Source organism: Squalius cephalus, assembly GCF_949319135.1.
Source record: "Squalius cephalus genome assembly, chromosome: 2".
NCBI classification, from domain to species: domain Eukaryota; kingdom Metazoa; phylum Chordata; class Actinopteri; order Cypriniformes; family Leuciscidae; genus Squalius; species Squalius cephalus.
In genome coordinates this window covers 38316609-38331515 of record NC_137123.1, presented here as the reverse complement: position 1 = coordinate 38331515, position 14907 = coordinate 38316609, and the positions used below count along the sequence as shown (strand labels likewise).

The 14907-nt window shown below is 44.8% G+C and overlaps 1 pseudogene across 1 annotated transcript; it reads left to right on the top strand.

Moving 5' to 3' along the window:
* The first annotated feature begins 211 nt into the window (after window positions 1–211).
* Window positions 212–11796, top strand: LOC307149337 (putative inhibitor of apoptosis; annotated as a pseudogene). The gene is made up of 3 exons: window positions 212–289; window positions 492–1055; window positions 10719–11796. The product of its transcript is annotated as a putative inhibitor of apoptosis (transcript).
* Window positions 11797–14907: the final 3111 nt, after the last annotated feature.

Below are 14907 nucleotides of genomic sequence, written 5' to 3'. Positions count from 1 at the left end.
ATAATGTTGAAATAAAAATAAATAAATAAATAAATAAATAAAAAATTACAAACATTTCTGTTGTGTTAATGTCTGAGCTCATAAAAATAGTATTATAATAGTATACATAATAATAATATTTAGAATAATTAAAAATACTTATAAAATATTTCAGAGATCCTTGTAAAGAGTTGTGGAATGTTTTCTGCATTTTAATTACTGTATTCCCGAGATGGCAACCATTTCCATACCATGTCTGGATGCGCTGTGCCACGGACCAGAGGCACATCGCGTCTCTGAAAAATGTGTGGTGATTTTTCAAATGATACAACTAATTTGCCCGCTGTGTACAGAACAGAACAGAAGAAAGAACATTTTGTAGTGTTGAACAAAATTCGATTTTGTTCTTAGCATCGGTTCCTGCATCATAGAGGGATGAAGCACATACCCCCTACGTCGACCTTCTATCTGTTCAGGAGTTCATTAGTCACTAGTCATGGGATGTCCAGCAGATAGAAGGGCTTGAGTGGACACGCCCTGTGGTACACTTTTATGTCTTCATCCAGAGTTTACCCCCCACCGCAAACCTCCTGTCGTCCTCTCACTCTGCCTTTTCCCCGCTTCGCAACGTAGCCATCCTACAGCTTTCTGTCCCTGCGACAACCGTAACATCGACACCACGGCATCCATTTCAGGCCAAACGGAGGAGCAGGTGGGTTACTTAAACCTGGCCCCCTCCAGTCCCATTTCCTCCCGTGGAGTTGAGGATATGTCTCACCAGCGACCTCCGGCTTGTCACAATCCTGGCATGCGTCGGGAACAGGAACGCCTTGACACCTTTCACAATTGGACTCTTGCTACAGTAACTCCAGCCGAGCTTGCCAAAAGTGGTTTCTACTACCTTGGCCAGGGCGACAGAGTGGCTTGCTTCAGTTGTGGAGGCCAGCTTAGCAACTGGGAACCGGGAGATCGTGCAGTATTAAAATGCACCAGAGGCATTACCCTAACTGCCGCTTCGTTCGAGGTGACCGTGCAGATAATGTACCTTTATCTGGTGGCGGCCTTTCCAATGTATTGTAGGATATTTGTAATTTGTAGTGATTACAATTTAGCTCAAAGGAATTATTAATTAATTTATAGGGAATTCAAAAGAGTCACTTATTACAACCGAGCAAATGACTCGTTCGCGGTTCATTTGAACTGGCTGTAACTATCAACTCTGCAACGGATATAAATATCCGAACTATAGTGAAACACTATATAGTTAGCAAGGTAACTTAGATCAGAAGTTTAAGACATTAAATTTGTAAGCACAATAACACAAGTAATATTTCTCTTTAAAATACAAACAAGACTTTATTGATTATTCTAACACATAACTAATATCTAACACAGACACACACACATTCATACGCGTTGCAGAAAGAAAGAGAGTAAGGAAAGATTAAGTTTTAAGAGTGAGTTTAGGAGTGAGATGATGTAATCCCAAGTTTCTATGCACTTATAAAACACAACCTGAATGAACCATCAATCATTAGTTTAACCCTTTTATCGTTTCCTAGGTTATTAAATCTGTATCAAATACACCAGTTCAGTTTAAGAGTCTGGAGGCAGTACTTGCTTGTCTTTGCTTTTGGGGATTCCCTTTTTGTTGCGTGAAAGGGGTTTTCCTGGTCCGTTCGTTGGCTGGTCTCCGAGTGCCTGATGTCTGGGTCACGTGGTCAGTCACGTGGCGTGCTGGCGGAATGAAAGTCTTTGTTTGAAGCTGGCTTTGCAGAAGAAACGTGGCTCGAAATCTTGTCGCAAAACTTAACTTAGAACCGAGACTCACAACGGAAAAGAAAGGAAACTAAGAAAAGAAAGGAAATTGAGAGGAGTAGATGATGGCTTGAATGAAGCTGTTTAACCCATGTTCTCAAGATCTTGATTTGGGTTGTTTCGTCTGCGCGTTTACATGGTTCCTAGTCGGTCTTAGATCTTCATCTCCCGCTGCATTTTTGGTTCTGCACTGAAAACTCTAAACTTTGTTCTGGTGTTAAGATTTTAAACTCAAATGTCCGCCCAGCCTCCTGGATCAGTTCTAACCAATTAGACACTGTCTTTGTTTAGGAGGTGGCGTTCTCTTCACTTCTTATCATAAATCAAGCTTATCTGTGCTCTCCTTACTCTCTAAGCTCTAGCAAAGAGTACAGAGGCCACAGCTAAGACATTATTACTATTATAAGAATCCGAAACATTTTCCACAGATTTCAATCAAGCCATCCTTTGAATTAAGAACATACGATCATATCGATATGAAACACAACACATTTTCATTCAAAAATCTAACAATTATAACAATTACATGAATTGTATGGCATCTAAGCATATCAGATACACCCATCTATTGTAGGAACAATATAGAATCATGTCGTTGCATGATGCTTGATCTATAAGTCCATTGAAAATTGTTCTTGAATGATTTTATTTATGTTATAGGTAAAATCTCAGCTCTGTGGTTTGAAACGATTTTACACCCTGAGGTCTATCAGAGGTCCTTACGGAGGGGGGAGTCTGGAATGTTGTGGGCTCGAGCAGCTTCTGCTGTTATCTTGATCGGGCTGAATTGTGCTATCTCTGAGCCAATCATTCTTTTCCAAGCTATCTTACATTGACCAGTTCTTTCTTTAGTTGGGCTCATCTTCTTTGAAGCTTGCATGGCCATAAAGTTCTTAGCTGGGGGTTTTCATTGGTCAACGGAGACTGGCTGGCTGGAGCCTTCTTTTATGGCTCTGGGGTTGGTGATTTGGTGTCTGGAATGTTCAGTTCTGTGAGAAATTATGTTTGAACAATTCACCTGGAAGATTCATTTGTGTTTGTTTCGCACTCAATCCTACATATCCCCTCTTCGTACGGCGATGTGTTAAGATGAAGACATCGGTGAACGCTGGAGAAACACGGGTAGAAGAAACAGACACATACAAAGCAAACAACAAGACAACACCTCCATGACTGGTCACTGTACTGGTGCAGGGCATTAGATTACTTAAGTATTAAAAGTTCAAGTTCATTCTCTCAATATGGTCTATTATATTGAGCAGAGTTTAAATTTTGGGATTGTTATTCTAATTTGTTTCGGTACGGTGATTCTTTGATCAAATTCTGTGATTACGTTTGTTTGTTATCTTCTCTTCTAAGTTGTTTTACGTTAAGACGTTTTACCTTTTATTTTCTGGTGACATAATTTGTGTTAACAATTATGTGAACCATCATGCATGGAGCTCTCTGGCTCACATTCGTTTTAAGGCGGCTTACAAGTGTCAGGCGTGGTGCGTCAATCCTACTACCATGACCTTGACCCTTAAGGGGGTAGACATGCATTTTACCTAATACAAGAAGAAGGAAAGTTAAGGAAGAGGTAAAACAAAACAATTGAGTGTTCCTAGTATGGCTTATAACTACTGTTGTGCAGCTAAGGTGTCAGGTATCACAGGGTAATGAGAGGTGTTCTACTTGTTGGATGGATAGCTAGTATGTTTCCTATGGTAAGTGTAGCTAAGTCGTTAAGCTAGTTTCTGAAGTTAGTTTTCTACCTGTGGGGAAAACATGTTTGTTGAATGTTTTCCATGGTGGATGTGGTTAACCTCTACGTGTTAGTGAGCATGTTAGTGGCGTAGGGTAATGCATGTATGTATGTATGTATGTATGTATGGTCAGATCTGTCTCAGTCTGTTTGGCTCCCCCCTTTTCTTGAAGGCTTGCCCACGTGCTTCTTGGCTTAGCTTTGATGAGCTTAGATGAAGATTGGCTTGTTGCATCTTTGCCTTAGGAAAGGGATCTTCTATGATCTGCTGGGGGTCAGTCCAGTAAGGCAGGAAGTTCTCTGGCAGACATTGGGAGGCAGTTTGGCATGGATGCGTGAAGCTGTGGTGCAAAACTTTGTCTCCGTTGTTGTACTCCTCTTGTGATGCCTTCTGGTTGTGACAGACTTTCTGACCTTCTGTGCTCACTGTGGTTACTGTAGCACACACGTGGTTCTTGAGTTTGGAGCTTGTGTGATGGTTTCTTTGTGAGTGATGGGAAGCCAGTGTGGTGTTTTCTGGTACCTCTGGGTGTTTGTCAGTGGTTGGCTGTGAGAGACCCCTCTGTTCTGTGTTGTTGTAGAACAGGTGGTCGTCATCTTCATTATGAAGGTGTACCAGATGATCATTGGTCTTCCGTTCCATCGCTAGTCATAGTGAATTTGACTCATCTTGTTGGTCATTCGTGTTCAGCTTGTTTTCTATGAACACTTTCATTTGCCTCATTAGTTGCTCCATGTCTTCTGAGGGTAAACTGTCTTGTTCTTGGGCACACTCAGTGTTGTGTTTGTTGACTGAGTGGTGCCGAGGTGAGTTTCGTCGTCGATTACTCACATTAAATGCATTTGGATGCGTTGGTTGACAGCCTTTGGATATCCAGTTAGGATTCCAGTTGTTTCCTTCTTGTGGGTTCATTGAGAAGCGTGGCTGGTCCCATGGCTTTTCCATGCGGTTGGTGTGGTAGCCGTCATTGGCCTGGGGGTCACATTCTCTGTGCACCTTGCGAAGGACTGTGGTGTTGTCCTGCCACTGGGTGTCTTCCCGTGCAAGGCTTGTGTCTTGGCTGATGGAGTTTGACACTGTGGATGTTTTCAAACCTTTCTTTGAGGACATCTTTTGTTTGATGTAGGCTTTGTGCGTCAGGTCACGTAGCTGTTGAATTGTCATTGTGTCTGCGCTGGCCATGACATGAAGATGATGACTCAATCCGGGATGCAGGTTCCTCAGAAAAAGGGTTTTGAAATTCACATCCTCTTCATGTTCAGGTGAGTTATGTGCACCAAAGAAGGCTTGTCGAAAACGCTGGTAGTAGGCTTGGGGAGTCTCGTGTCGACCTTGTTTGGTTTCCAAGGCGATTAACACACCGTGTTCCGACTCTGGGCCTGTGAATTCTTTTATCAGTGTCTCACATAGTAGCTGGAAGTTTGACTTTACATGAGCAGGTTGTCGGTCTAGGAAGCTTCGTACCTCTGGACCGGATGTGGATCGGAGGAGGTATAACCTGTCTCTGTCAGTCACATGTGGTCTCACCTCTAGATGGAAGTTGATATCTCGGATGTAGGCTTCAATGTCTTGGCCCTCCATGGAGTTCGGGTTGAACTCAGTGATATTCTTAACCAGCTGGTTGAGATCTTTAAAGGTCATCCCCTGTGCAGCTTTGGAGTCTGCCTGGATGAGCTCTCGTTGTTTGTTGGCAGTGAACAGTTCTGTGGTGAAGGCTGGTGATGTTTTGGGTTGCGGCCATTCACCTTTTCTGTTGTATGGCAGTTCTTGGATGGAGGACTCTGTTCTGCTCAGCAGTGGTGATGCTGAGGGAGGTCTCTCCCTTCTTGGCTCTGGTTTCTGTTGGAAAATGTGCTGGAGTTCATCTCTGACTGCGTAGAGCTCGTCGTTGGCGTCATCTCGCTGTTGGGTCAGATGATCAATGTCAGCACTGCACCTTTCCAGGTGGTCTTTCAGAGCATTAATTTTAGAGTTCTTATCTTTAATGTCAGCTTTAGCTTTCTCTAGCTGATGTTCAGCAGCCTGGAGTTGGTTTACCAGGTGCTTCTGGACAGTCTTTAATTCTTGTTTGTCACGTTCAGTGACTGCAAGGGCTTCTTGGAGCTTGTCAACTTGCTTCTTTGTTTCTTGCTCCACTACATCAGGCATGAGTTTGTCTTGAGCTTTCGTTTTGAGCTGGTCTGTGCAGCGTTGAGTGTGCATCAGCTCTCTCAGGAACTCAGTGGTCTGACGCTTGAAGTCGTCCTGGACTTTCACTTCCAGCTTGTCCATGCGGCTCTGGGCACGTGTCAGCTCCTCCTGAAGGTGGGTGATGTGCTTGTCGCTTAGTGTCAGCTGGGCTGTGAAGGCATTGCTTAGGGAACAGATGATCTTGGTTAGTTCCACGTGGTTGTGGTTCTGATTCTGGCTTGAATCATGTGTCAGGAGTCTTCTCAGAATTATGATTATTATTAAAAATAATAACAGTTCAATTGTCTTTGGTGTGAGACAGTCTGTAATGCCTCTGAGCATGGCGTCCACGTCAGTGGGGTTTGTTGGCACGCTGGGGTGAAGAGACTGACACAGATCTGTGTGGGGTGTAAGCCTATGTGGTTGAACAGCTAAGTGTCGTTTCAGTGACTGTACAACAATAGTGAAGTGTTGTAATGTCTAAGTGTTGGTCTCAGTGTAGACAGGTAGGCTAGTGATGTGGACACTTCGTCACTCAACTGAGCGAGGGAAAGAGAGAAAAAGGTTAAAACAAATCTCAATTGAAAGGATTTTTTTTTTTTCAGTGGGAGAAATATTTTTATAAATATTTTCTATCAATGAAAAGCTGGTTTAAACTCGTGATGTGTCACTCAACTGAGTAAGGGGAAAAGAGAGAGAGGTTAAAACCAATTTCAATAAAACAAGAAAGAAAATTCTTAAGTAGGAGAAATATTATTTTTCTCGTAAATGCTTCCTATCGGTGAGAATCTGTTTCCAGAAAGGTAAACAATATTATTGTTTATGTTTACAAGGAAAAATAATACAATAATAATGCTGATACCTTTTTTCTAAGTTTGACAGGATTGACACACCTTCAGTTTGGACCGCTTACAGCTCTGCTGGGATGCTTTGAAGGCGACGGTTGCTCAACACTTGTCTCTGTTAATTGATCTTGGATAAGATGTCAAATTGTAAATTGCGTTTACAGATGCAGGGAGAGTATGGAGAACAGAGAGGGTTTGATTGAAAATCAAATACCTAATGACTGTTTTCTTTGGGAAGATTATCTTTCTTTCTTTAGACTCGATTTATGGTTCTTCCAGGTGTGTTCCCTACAAATGTGAAGAATGGGAAAGCAGGACAGAACAGGAAGGATGTAAGAAGGAAAGGAGGGAAGGAGATTGGATCCACAAATGGCTCTGGAGCCTTTGTCGAACTACGAGTATAGAATTGATAGTTGCCAACAACTAAACATTCAAAAATAAAACTTTGTAAGAGAGGGTTCTCTCTGATTTATTTGAAACTTGTAGTGAGATGCCAATGTCTCCTATTGAGGCTCAGGTGTTTCACTCCCAATCTAGGAATCAAAAGAAAGGAAAAGGTAATAAAGATGAAAGAAAGTAATAATGTGATGGACAAAATAAGAAAAAGGGGAATTAAATACAGAGGTAAATAAGTAAAATAGAATGGTTAAGGTTATAACCACAACAAAAAGAAAGGAGAAACGGGGGATACAACGCAATAACAATAAATGAGCAAGTATGAGACTAACAATATTTTGTAATAGGGAAAATGTTGGTGGAATAAGTTCTTAACTTTTACCGTTCAAGACTCAAAAGAGAATTTTAGAAATTATGAAAATTATGAAATTAGAATTATTAAAAATAAATCTAGAAATCATTAGAAATTACCTGTTTAGAAAAATAGAATTTAAATTTTAATTTAATATTTCCCTTTTTAAATCAAATTAGAATTTGACAATTAATAATCATAAACCAGTATTTTCTTTTTCAAGTAAAATGCAGGTAAACAAAATATGAGACAGGTAAAATAGGAAAGAAGAGAAGACCAACAGGTGTAACAGTCGAGGTGTTTAAATGGTTAAATCACTTTAACGTTGTTCAAACAGACACGGTATTTAACCACTGATGTTAATATTAATGATAACCGTAAATAATGCTTAAGGCTTTAGCATAGGTTAGGCCTCAATGGTCAACAACTACTTAGCTTAGCTTTAGCTTAGCTAGCCTAGCCACCAAAGGGTTCGTTGGGGTCAGAGTTCTCCCGGAAGCGTTGGTTAAGACTTCCGTGTCACGATTGTAACTATGGCGACAAAACAAACGATAGTGGGCAAACATGTGAATTGCAACAGTTTGTGAGCAGTTACGCCTGTTACATGAAATGTCGGCGCATTTCAACAATGTTCAAAGAAATATGCACGTACAGTTGATAATATTACGTGAAATGTCGGCGCATTTCAAACTGTACAAATGGGACGCCACTCGTAGCTGTTTTACGACGTGGGGCTTCACTCAGTTTTTCTTTTTTTTTTTTTCTTTTTTTTTTAGAGTGAGTTTTAACTTTAAAGGAAGCAACAGTAGCTTTGCGCTGTATAATAGATGGAATAACGATCTCAGCGGATCGTCTCTGTGCAATGTTATCTGAGCACACAAAAGCAACAGGGTTTTTAACTGTTGGTTGAGTTTCAACGTCAAGCTTTACTTGAACACAACTTTAAATAATTCCTATTCAACTACACTCGGACATACGCAGTGTTTACACGAGAATGAATTTAACAGACACAGATAAGTTTATAGTTTATCACGGGGATTGCCGTGGGACACGCACAGACAACCTGAGAAACAAAGACTAATCTGTGAGGAGAATATTCGTCCCAGTGGAACACGCACTGAGTGACGATCAGATAAATAAGGACTAACGTTCACGTTAGACGAGGAACACGCTCGTCCGTCCTTACATGGTTATTTTAATTACTGCAGTTTTAATTTCATTCAGCTCTCTGACTGATACAAACACACATAACGTTAGCTATTTGAAAGACTCTGGAACACGCAGATGTCTTAAGCTATAATTAAAGTATTTCAGAATCGAGGGACACGCTCAATTGTTACCTTATCGTTGCGTGGGATCTTATATCTTGGGTTATTTTACTGCAGTTTGAATAAAATAACAAATAAAAAGAATAAAATGGGGAGGCAGACTAGACTAGAGTAACAGCTCAGACATTCATTCAAACAGAGCGCGCGGCGCGCGCTGCATACGTCATACACACAGACTCGGAGGTTCGGATCTCTCCTCCGCATAGGCTACTATGAAAATATAATTACTTCGTATATGCTTACAATTTTAGGTTAAACTGCCCGCATCATTCTCCACCAATATAATGTAGGATATTTGTAATTTGTAGTGATTACAATTTAGCTCAAAGGAATTATTAATTAATTTATAGGGAATTCAAAAGAGTCACTTATTACAACCGAGCAAATGACTCGTTCGCGGTTCATTTGAACTGGCTGTAACTATCAACTCTGCAACGGATATAAATATCCGAACTATAGTGAAACACTATATAGTTAGCAAGGTAACTTAGATCAGAAGTTTAAGACATTAAATTTGTAAGCACAATAACACAAGTAATATTTCTCTTTAAAATACAAACAAGACTTTATTGATTATTCTAACACATAACTAATATCTAACACAGACACACACACATTCATACGCATTGCAGAAAGAAAGAGAGTAAGGAAAGATTAAGTTTTAAGAGTGAGTTTAGGAGTGAGATGATGTAATCCCAAGTTTCTATGCACTTATAAAACACAACCTGAATGAACCATCAATCATTAGTTTAACCCTTTTATCGTTTCCTAGGTTATTAAATCTGTATCAAATACACCAGTTCAGTTTAAGAGTCTGGAGGCAGTACTTGCTTGTCTTTGCTTTTGGGGATTCCCTTTTTGTTGCGTGAAAGGGGTTTTCCTGGTCCGTTCGTTGGCTGGTCTCCGAGTGCCTGATGTCTGGGTCACGTGGTCAGTCACGTGGCGTGCTGGCGGAATGAAAGTCTTTGTTTGAAGCTGGCTTTGCAGAAGAAACGTGGCTCGAAATCTTGTCGCAAAACTTAACTTAGAACCGAGACTCACAACGGAAAAGAAAGGAAACTAAGAAAAGAAAGGAAATTGAGAGGAGTAGATGATGGCTTGAATGAAGCTGTTTAACCCATGTTCTCAAGATCTTGATTTGGGTTGTTTCGTCTGCGCGTTTACATGGTTCCTAGTCGGTCTTAGATCTTCATCTCCCGCTGCATTTTTGGTTCTGCACTGAAAACTCTAAACTTTGTTCTGGTGTTAAGATTTTAAACTCAAATGTCCGCCCAGCCTCCTGGATCAGTTCTAACCAATTAGACACTGTCTTTGTTTAGGAGGTGGCGTTCTCTTCACTTCTTATCATAAATCAAGCTTATCTGTGCTCTCCTTACTCTCTAAGCTCTAGCAAAGAGTACAGAGGCCACAGCTAAGACATTATTACTATTATAAGAATCCGAAACATTTTCCACAGATTTCAATCAAGCCATCCTTTGAATTAAGAACATACGATCATATCGATATGAAACACAACACATTTTCATTCAAAAATCTAACAATTATAACAATTACATGAATTGTATGGCATCTAAGCATATCAGATACACCCATCTATTGTAGGAACAATATAGAATCATGTCGTTGCATGATGCTTGATCTATAAGTCCATTGAAAATTGTTCTTGAATGATTTTATTTATGTTATAGGTAAAATCTCAGCTCTGTGGTTTGAAACGATTTTACACCCTGAGGTCTATCAGAGGTCCTTACGGAGGGGGGAGTCTGGAATGTTGTGGGCTCGAGCAGCTTCTGCTGTTATCTTGATCGGGCTGAATTGTGCTATCTCTGAGCCAATCATTCTTTTCCAAGCTATCTTACATTGACCAGTTCTTTCTTTAGTTGGGCTCATCTTCTTTGAAGCTTGCATGGCCATAAAGTTCTTAGCTGGGGGTTTTCGTTGGTCAACGGAGACTGGCTGGCTGGAGCCTTCTTTTATGGCTCTGGGGTTGGTGATTTGGTGTCTGGAATGTTCAGTTCTGTGAGAAATTATGTTTGAACAATTCACCTGGAAGATTCATTTGTGTTTGTTTCGCACTCAATCCTACAGTATCTAACTCGGCAATGCAACAGTGTGAAGAAAGGTGACTCACATTTGTCAACTGGCCCTCAAGAATAACTGTTCGACCAGACCAATTGGCTAAGGCTGGTTTTTACTATGTTGGTCGTAATGATGACGTGAAGTGCTTTTGTTGTGATGGTGGACTCAGATGTTGGGAGTCTGGTGATGATCCATGGGTAGAACATGCCAAGTGGTTTGCAAGATGTGAATACCTGTTGCAAGAAAAGGGCCGAGAGTTTGTTCATCAGATTCAAGCAAGATTTCCAAGACTATTTGAACAGCTATTGACTAATGGAGACAGCAACTCGAGAGAATTTGTTGATCCACCTGTTGTACACCTGGGTCCTGGAGAAGACCGTTCAGAAGATGCAGTGATGATGAACAATCCTGTGGTGAAGTCTGCTTTAGAGATGGGATTTGAGCGTGACCTGGTGAAGCAAACCGTGCAGAGCAAAATTCTCGCAAGTGGAGAAAATTACAAAACCGTTCAAGAGTTGGTGTCTGATTTACTAAGTGCAGAAGATGAGAAGAGAGAGGAGGAGCGAGAGCTTCTTGCTGAGGAAATGGCATCAGATGGTTTTACTTTTCTTAAGAAACATCATCTTGTCATGTCACAGCAGCTAAAAAGTGTGCAGAGCTTAATGGACCATCTTCTAGAGGAGAACATCATCTCACAGAAAGAGTATGACATTATTCGTAAGTGCACTACAGTCAAGCAGCAGACAGGGCAGCTCATTGAGTTAGTCCTGTCGAAAGGAAATGCAGCAGCAGAGGTCTTCCACAACTGGATCAAGAAGAATGATCTCTGCCTGCTGAGAGAACTGATGGCCCAGACAAATGAAGCTGTATCCCCGAGTCAAGATCTTTCAGACTTGCCTATGGAGGAACAGTTAAGAAGACTTCAAGAGGAGCGCACATGCAAAGTTTGCATGGATAAGGAAGTGAACATTGTCTTCATCCCCTGTGGTCACCTAGTTGTGTGCAAAGAATGTGCGCCTTCTCTGCGCAAGTGTCCCATATGTAGAGGATTGGTCAAAGGCGCTGTACGTACTTTCCTATCATAAAGTGAAGATATTCATCATCCAAGTAACATCAGTTCCCTTTCAGTCGCTCACGTTCGACGTAACGTCGACGTGACGACGTAATTGGGATCACTTCAGGGAGCCCTATCAACTTCGAGTGTCTACAGAACGAGCCAATGAACGTTGGCGTGCATGAATCGCGTCACGCGCATAAACAGGAAGCGGGCGCACGCACACATTGTCTTTCACTTCGGAGCCGAGCTTTCGTGAGACTTCTGTCTACAAAGAGATTCAGCCCTTGAAGACTTCAAAGAGATCTACTCTCTGCCTACAGTGTTGGTGTGACGGCGCGATCAGCGGTGGCCGCGAGCATTGCAGCTCACAACTGCTGTTTTCACAGCACTATTGTTTTGTGTTTGTGTGTGTGTGTGTGTGTCGGTTCGGTGGGCGTTTCCTTGTGTGTTTATTCACACCGCGGCTACCCCTGGGTGCCTCAGCACTGAGAGAGTATTTTTCAACCTTTTTTGTTTTTACTAAAAGAGCAACACAAGCGTGACCCTGCGTCTTTTTCAAGATGTCATTCCGCTTGTGCGTTTCTGGATGCCGTCGTTCCCTGGCGCCAGCAGATGGCCACAGCAGTTGCCTCTCGTGTTTGGGCATTCAACACGCTGAGGCAGCTTTTGTGGATAGTTCATGTTCCCATTGCGGGAATATGACTATCGCAGCGCTTAGATCGAGACTCGCTTACCTCAAGGGAGGTGCAGTCCCCTCGCCTATGCCCCGATCTAGTGTCTATTCTGCCCCGCAGAATAGACCTACTTCGGTGCATGACCAGGGTGATCTGAGGATTACCGTGAGGGCTTCCCCGTCGAGTCATCCTCCGCGGGCCCCTCACGCCTCACAAGCGCTGTCGCCATTGGGACTCCTTAGTGAACGTCTTGGTCCTTCTCCGGAACGACCAACCGTTTCCTTTGGGGCTCCAGCTGACGATCAGATGTCGATCGCAGCATCGGAGGGGGAGCTTCAGTCCTCTGGAGATGAAGACTCGGCTGCGTTGCCCCCCTCGGGGCGTGTAGCGTTGTCCGAGACGGATCCAGAATGGGCGGCTATGCTTTCCCGGGCCGCCGAGAAGGTTGGGCTTGCGTGGAACCCTCCACCACGTCCCGAACCTTCTCGGTTGGACGATTGGTTTCTCGGGGCGGGCCGTGCCGGTTCTCAGTGCGCCGCCCCGGTACCTTTCTTTCCGGAAGTGCATGAGGAGCTGTCTAGGACGTGGAAGGCACCGTATAGTGCCCGAAGCCGTTCTAGTGGCTCCTCCCCCCTCGCCATCCTCGACGGCGGGGCAGCTAAGGGGTATGTGGATAACCCTCCAGTGGAGCGGGCCATCGCGATGCAGCTGTGTCCGGCGTCCGCTTCCTCTTGGCGGGGTAATCCACGCCTCCCGTCCAAGGCCTGTAAGTTTTCGTCTGGTCTAACGGTGAAGGCTTACAAGGTCTGTGGACAGGCTGCTTCCGCCCTCCATGCCATGGCGCTCTTGCAGGTCCACCAGGCCCAGGCGCTCATGGACATGAACGAGGGTGGTTCTGACCCAGAGCTCCTCCGGGAGCTCCGTGTGGCAACCGACCTCGCACTCCGGGGCGACGAAGGAAACCGCACGTTCAGTCGGTCAGGTGATGTCCATCTTGGTGGTCCAGGAGCGCCACCTTTGGCTCAACCTGGCGGATATGAGGGACACCGATAAATATCGGTTCCTGGATGCCCCTCTTTCCCAGGTTGGGTTGTTCGGCGACGCGGTCGAGAGCTTTGCCCAACAGTTCTCGGCCGCACAGAAGCAGACGGAGGCCATCCGACACATCCTGCCCCGGCGGACCGCTGCTGCTCCCACCCGTCCGCCGGCCGCAGACCCTCCGTCTACTCGTCGCCAAGGTCGGCCTTCTGCGGCGTCCTCCGCTCCCGCTAAGCCCCAGCAGCAGCAGCAACCATCCAGGCCTCAGCGCGGAGCAAGCCGTAGGAAGCCGACCCCGCCCGTCCAGGCCGCTGCCAAACCAGGAGGCAAGCGACGGTGCAAACGACCCTGAGACGGGCGGCCCGGAGGTGGATCAAGTTGCTCTTCAGGAGATGGCGAAGGCGCCACTCCTTCCCCCGGTGGAGGGCCGGGCGGAGAATCTTTTGTTTCCTTTTCTTTTTGTTCCGCCACTGACCCACGGGTCAGTGGTACCCACATTCTCAAAAAAAAGAGCAATTTCTGAAACCTCTGGGCCCCAAGAGGGCGCGCTTGGCAGTCGACGACGCCCCCATGCCTTGTCACTCCCAAGCCCCTCTTTCATCGCCAGCAGGCAGCAGTGGCTGTGTACTGGACGCACTGACGCCTCCGCACACTCACTCTGCCCTTCGACGGAAGCAGGTATGTGTTGCACCACACACTCAGACTCCACTTCGGGCCGCTGTGCCGTCCGAGTCGGGTCCCTGCATTCCGCCGCGCTGCCCCACCCCGGGTATGTCTGTGGTGCCTTTGGTCCCGCTTGCTCGGTCTCTGGGAGCCTGGTTAACGCTTCCCAGCCCGTCGCGCTGGCTCATCCGTACCATCAGACTCGGCTATGCGATTCAGTTCGCCCGGCGTCCCCCTGCTTTCAGGGGCATTCTGTTCACCCGTGTTCTGGCGGACAATGCCCCTGTGCTCAGGGCGGAGATCGCAGTCCTACTGGCGAAGGACGCGATCGAGCCGGTCCCTCCAGCCGATATGAAGACCGGCTTCTACAGCCCGTACTTCATTGTACCCAAGAAAGGTGGTGGGTTATGACCAATCTTGGACCTGCGCGTCCTGAACCGGTCCCTTCACAGGCTACCGTTCAAGATGCTTACGCAGAAACGCATTTTCAAATGCATCCGTCCCCAAGATTGGTTTGCAGCGATCGACCTGAAGGACACGTACTTTCATGTCTCGATTCTCCCTCGACACAGACCGTTTCTCCGCTTTGCGTTCGAGGGACGGGCATATCAGTACAAGGTCTTACCCTTCAGGCTGGCCCTGTCGCCCCGCGTCTTCACGAAAGTCGCGGAGGCGGCCATTGCTCCCATGTGCGAGCGTGGTGTTCGCATTCTCAACTACCTCGACGACTGGCTTATTCTGGCCCAGTCGAGAGAGCAGTTGTG